Source organism: Lepus europaeus, chromosome 7, assembly GCF_033115175.1.
Source record: "Lepus europaeus isolate LE1 chromosome 7, mLepTim1.pri, whole genome shotgun sequence".
Classification (NCBI taxonomy): Eukaryota; Metazoa; Chordata; class Mammalia; order Lagomorpha; family Leporidae; genus Lepus; species Lepus europaeus.
The window spans coordinates 9223055-9229742 of record NC_084833.1 but is presented as its reverse complement, the minus strand read 5'-3'; positions in this window follow the sequence as shown (position 1 = coordinate 9229742).

Here is a 6688-nt window from a genome sequence, read left to right as displayed (position 1 = left end):
AGGGTATTGAGCTAATACTTAAAACAGCCTAAAGAACATGAATTTTAGGCAGACATACTCATTGTTATTTTGATGTTGGTTTGCGACAATTCTCTCATCCCTGCTGGTTTCACAATCATGACTGGCCCTTGGGCTGTCCTCAGTGACTGATAAATTGTTGAATGAATCTCAAACACGAATCCTAAAATAATAAGCTTGCTTTTATGTGCATTTATGTTCTTTATAGAAGGTTATGTAGAATTGATGCACTGTTATTTTCTGGACTTCAAAAAAAGTTAATAACATTTCAACCATTTCTTTTCCGAGGAAGAAAAGTTTCTTTGCTGGTTGTTCCTAAAAGTTAGTGTCTAGGCCGGCGCCGCGGCTCACTAGGCTAATCCTCCGCCTTGCGGTGCCGGCACACCGGGTTCTAGTCCCGGTCGGGGCACCGATCCTGTCCCGGTTGCCCCTCTTCCAGGCCAGCTCTCTGCTGTGGCCAGGGAGTGCAGTGGAGGATGGCCCAAGTGCTTGGGCCCTGCACCCACGGGAGACCAGGAGAAGCACCTGGCTCCTGCCTTCGGATCAGCACAGTGCGCCGGCTGCAGCACGCTACCTCGGTGGCCATTGGAGGGTGAACCAATGGCAAAGGAAGACCTTTCTCTCTGTCTCTGTCTCTCTCACTGTCCACTCTGCCTGTCAAAAATTAAAAAAAAAAGTTAGTGTCTCCCAGAGAGACAGACTTTTTTCTTTTAGCAGAATATGTTTGCGTGAATGTGTGTTACACGTGTTGAGTGTCAGCGTGTAAGTGTCCCTTTTCTGTATGTATGCCCATATGCACCTCTCTGTGCATGAATCTGGGAGTGAGGGTTAAGTAAGACATTTCTAAGCTTTCTTTTCCCTACAGGACAAGTGAGGACAAAATTAAATTCATTGATGTTCATCAGTAGTACGTCTTTATTGAGGATTAGTTTAGAATCCGCTCTGTCCTGGACAATGATTTACAGGACAGAACATGAAAATCAGATTTGACACCAGGACGCTAATGTTAAGTAGAGTCTCAGGGCTCTGGCTGAGGAAGCACTGTTTGAACACCTCTATGGACTTTTCAGTGTGATGAGTGTAGATGAGTGGATGGAGGACTGTTTTGTATCCCTTCTCAGAAACCCCTGTATTGGTGGTATTTTCAACTATGTTCTCCAGAAGATTGCAGCCAGAACCTCGGTAATAGGTTTGAGAAAATGGACTCAATCCCTTAGGTAGGAACATGGTTGGGAAGTCATCTTCTTACACAGCCAAGAAGAAATGGATTCAGAACATTTATTTAGTAAAGTCCACTCTTCTTAACACCGGAACAGGAAATTCATGGTATGGGGTTCCCTTTTCTCCTGAAAATATATCCCCTACACTATTTTTCCCTATAATGGTGATGTCTTGGTCTGGACATCTTGTGCAAGGGTTAGATTTGTGTAGCATGTTGGTGGGCTGGTTTTGAGGCATGCAGATAAGCAGCCACCTGTGACACCAGTATCCCATATGGGTATTGATTTGACTCCCGCTGCTTCTCATCTTTTTTTAAAGATTTTATTTATTTATTTTATATGTTGATTTCATTTCTTTTGAGAAAATTCTCAGGAGTGCAGTTACTGTGTCATATGGTCAATATATTTTCAGATTTCTGCGGAATCCCAACTCTCTTCTATAATGGTTATAATAGTTTTGTATGAAATTGCTCAATAACTGTTCAATTAAAAAGGAAGAGAAACCCCACACAGAGCATGACAATTCAGTTTAATGCTCAATCTGGATCACTTTTCAGTGTGAAAGGAGACAGGACATGCAGGGTACGCCAGTGACTCCAACACATGATTCTCCCAAGTTGGAATGTGTGATCACCTCCTAATGATATGGGCACAGCATTCCTCCCTAGTTATAGGAAATGCAACACAGAAGATAATTCAACCTCCCTCATGCATAGTGAGGAAGCAGCAGAGCCAGAGTAAGAAGAAGTCCGGAGTTCTGAACCCTCAACTCAGCTTACGTAGCAGGTTCATCATCAGACAGCTACATCACCAGTCAGGAGGGTCTCTGTGGCCAGGTGTCATTCTGGTGCTACATGAATTGCATGGTGAATTTTATGAACACCACAGCTGTCTGCTTGAGGCCTTAGATATCTGTGTCCTTCCTCCAGTGTCGCTTTCACTATGCAGGATGTATAGGACTTAATAGTTCTCTAAGCAATTCTCTAATAACATCTCCAGGATGCTGACCACTGGTGACTTCAAACTGTCTCCAACTCCTTGAGGATACATACCTTTCAACTATTATTTTTGTGTAACAGTCATGCAGTAACCCAATAAATAATGGTGTATTTGACTTGGAGAGAGCAAAGTAACTTTCTCTGAAATAATTTAATGACTATTTTGCAAGCACCCTTCTAGGTTTATTTTGAAACTGGACCTTAACTAAATAATCACCCTTAGCATAAACAAATATCACAAACACTCCAAAACCAGGCTCAGCCTTTATCTCGGCTGCTGACACCATGACATTTATTTTCCCCATTGAGGATTAGGGAGTCTTGGATGAAGAAGGAAGGTGAGCAGAACACGCAGTTGAGCCGCTTTCATGCACAGCCCGGGTCATCTTAAGTCCCTATTCCCAGTACTGATCATTATCCTCTGGTCCACCTCAGGCACAGCTAATATCTTGGGGATATAGCCAGATTAGGTAACATAGCCAAAGTCAGCTGTCAGTCACTGACCAATTCTCTTTGACTCCTTCACAGAAATTCATAAACGTTACACAACTTGAACTTACCTGATATGTATACTTAAAGATTTAATCCCACATCCTTATGAGCATAAGTGTGGTTCATCAGACATTTACATCAACCTGTTCTCCAGTGAGTGAGTGATTTGTCCTTTCAATTCAATGCCAACAATTTCCTGCTGACTGTAGTCCTCCACATTTGTGGGCCTCTACTCCATAGAAGAAGCAAAAGGGTAAACTGATGTGAGCATATCCTCTGCTGAAGTATTCCTGCTGGTCTGGAAGCAGAGTCATTCCCTCAGTCCTCCCAGCAAGTCAGTAATTTTGGTCCACAGACGATTGATGGCACACGGCTTTAGTTGAAATGGATCTGAAATGACTTCCGTACTCATAAACCCAGTAGTGTGAGCTTGTGCTCCCGTGACTCTTCTAGATTTACAGTGATGTTACCACTTCCTTCCTCCTCCTTATTCTCCCTGTTCTGCTCACGCTCTTGCTCTTCTTGCTCTTTGCCTCCTTCTTCCTCATGTGCAGACAGGACCACGTGACTGTGTACCTGTGTGACTATCCTTGTATACACAAAGAGACATTATGAAATACTTATCTGGGAGCTATGTTCCCTCTCCAGTAGACAATGATTTCGAACAGAGATTTCTGTTGGGGACAAAATTTCGTATTATGTGATCATCAATGCATTTTTCTCTTTTTTCACTATGTTAATTCAACTGAAGAAACTCTCTCTACTATACATTTTTGAGTTTGTTTTTGCTTATTTCATTCCTGGTAATTTACTATTTTCCTTCCATGTCCCCAAAAGATGCTGTACAACAGTAGAGTAACTGATACCTTAGGTCAGGAATTGCTGTACGATGAATGGTTGTGAGGTTTGTGCTCCAGCAGGTGCGGTTTTGGATTCAGGAAGCAACACATGCTCATGAGGTGTTGTGGGTCAGGTGTGCTTCCAGTATCACTGAGGTTACTGTGCTTTTTGGTGAAATGAATAATTAAACAATACGTGCCATGGTAGAGTTGGTAGGTGCTGTCGATGAAGCTTCCATCATGAGGTCTGACATGAAATACTTAGGAAGGTATGACTGTAGCTGGATCTCTCATTGCTGCGTCCATACAGCTCTACCATTGATCGTTGGCCTTACACAAGGACCCTTCCTGCACACTGATCTGTGCTGTGTGGTGCTGATGTGCTGCAGGAACAAGTAGGACCAGATTGTATCTCTTCAAGAGCTTGCTTTCAAAGGAGTAAAGAAACAAACATGTCTACAGTTGATGGAACACACAAGAATCCAGCAAGCACAACAGCAAAACCACAACAACACAATGAACTGATAGATCCAGTGGGGTCTTTTAAGCAATCTTGCAGGTACAGGTGCCATCACACAAGACTTGGTGAAGGGAGCTCCATATTCAGGGAGGGACCTGGGAAGAGTGTTCTGGGCAGAGGGAACAGCAAGCCCAGAAGTCTGAGGTTGAAGGGCACAGTCCTGTGTCAAGGGAGGGAAGGAAAGTGGCCATGTGTGGTCAAGGGAGGAAAAACACAGCCACGAAGGATAGAAATGCCAGCCAAGTTTAATTGGGGATCACCTGAATGAGGTAGAAAGAATTAAAACAACCACGTTTTATCTGTTTAAAGTGCACATGAAAGCCAGAGATATGAGTCCTTTGGAATGTCTGAGGGGCTTTAGGACACAAACACAATAAAAGAAACGCCTGCAGGAAAAGAACTACACAGAAATGTGGGTTAGGGTTCTGGAAAGTCGGGGGAGGGATGGTGCTTCCTGGGCCACACTAGAAGACTTAAAGCTCTGTGTTTATTTCATTTTAATTTTTACTAATACCAATAGAACAGATTTCATGTGTTTTATAGTACAGTTCTAAGAAGATAATCGTACTTCCTTCTCTCCTTTTCCTTTCCTCACCCCCTCTCCTTCTTCTTCCCTTCCTTCCTTCCTTTCTTCCCTCTTCCCTGTTTTTTTTCTTTAATTTTTGCCATGACTTAATTTCAATCCACTCCATAATCAGAGGTTTAATTCATCACTAAACACAATATCCAACAAGTAAAAAGTAAAAAGACTACAGTTTTATAGGAGTATAAAAAAGGGCTGAAAATAACAATCATTTCACAAGATGTCCATTGAATTCCTATGCATTTTTTTGTGTTCTAAATTAACTACCAAATGTCAGAGATAACATCAGATATTTGTCTTTCTGGGACTGGCTTATTTTGTTATATTTATAACAGCAAGTTACAGAAGCTGCCAAAGTCTCAAGTACGAATTACAGAGTCTTTATTTGTGAAAGCAGGCACTGAACCGGGGCAAGTGCTCTACAAATAATGCAGCCCAGCCAATCTCAGGTTTAAGCTTATAGAGCAAAAAACCACATCCTGTTGGCAGTTAATTACAAAACTTGTGTTTAGCCAAGCATTTTTTAAGAAGTTAGAGCAAGCAAGGTTACTCTTATCTTGGGGGCAATGAATTTGATTCAAAATTGCAAATAAGCTTTGTGGATAACATTCTTATAAGATGAGTTTTGGAATAGATAGCAGTTGTGCCAGTGCTTAGGAAAAATAGAAGAAACCCAGGACAACGACAAAATAGAGTGACTTGGGTAAAGTTTTCATGGTTCAATTTCACTATGCATAACTGTTTACATTTGTATCCATTTAGTTGCAAAGACAGAATTTCATCCTGCCTGTGTTTATTTTAAATGGGAATAAAATAATCATAGAATAGTTATGAGGCAGAAATGGTTTAAAATTTGTAGATCCTCATAATAAAGCATGGCACACAGAAGATGCTATCTAATGTCTGGCTATAGATTTTATTAGGAAATTTATTTCTGATAATGTTAGAAGAAAAAGCTTTGAAGATTTCAATAAAAGCTCAGTTATTTGGCCCATTTTAACTTGATTTTTTTTTTCATTTATAAAACTTTTATTTAATGAATACAAATTTCCAAAGTACAGCTTATGGGTTACAATGGCTTCCCCCCCCCATAACTTCCCTCCCACCCGCAACCCTCCCCTTTCCCACTCCCTCTCCCCTTCCATTCACATCAAGATTCATTTTCAATTTTCTTTATATACAGAAGATCAGTTTAGTATATATTAGGTAAAGATTTCAACAGTTTGCCCCCATAGAGCAACACAAAATGAAAAAAATACTGTTGGAGTACTAGTTATAGCATTAAATAACAGTGTACAGCACATTAAAGACAGAGATCCTACATAATATTTTTTTAAAAAAAATTAATTAATTTTCTATGCCATTTCCAATTTCACACCAGGTTGTTTTTTTTCATTTCCAATTCTCTTTATATACAGAAGATCGATTCAGTATATAATTAGTAAAGATCTCATCAATTTGTACCCATGCAGAAACACAAAGTGTAAAAATACTGTTTCAGTACTAGTTATAGCATCACTGCACATTAGACAACACATTAAGGACAGATCCCACATGGGGTGTAAGTTCACAGTGACTCCTGTTGCTGACTTAACAATTTGACACTCCTGTATATGGCGTCAGTAATCTCCCTAGGCTCTAGTCATGAGTTGCCAGGGCTATGGAAGCCTTTAGAGTTCGCTGACTTTGATCTTATTCTGATAGGGTCATAGTCAAAGTGGAAGTTCTCTCCTCCCTTCAGAGAAAGGTACCTCCTTCTTTGATGGCCCCGTTCTTTCCACTGGGATCTCACTCACAGAGATCTTTCATTTAGGTCTTCTTCTTTTTTTTTTCCCATGGTATCTTGGCTTTCCATGCCTACAATACTCTCATGGGCTCTTCAGCCAGATCCGAATGCCTTGAGGGCTGATTCTGAGGCCAGAGTGTTGTTTAGGACATCTGCCATTCTATGAGTCTGCTGTGTATCCCACTTCCCATGTTGGATCTTTCTCTCCCTTTTTGATTCTATCAGTTAGTAT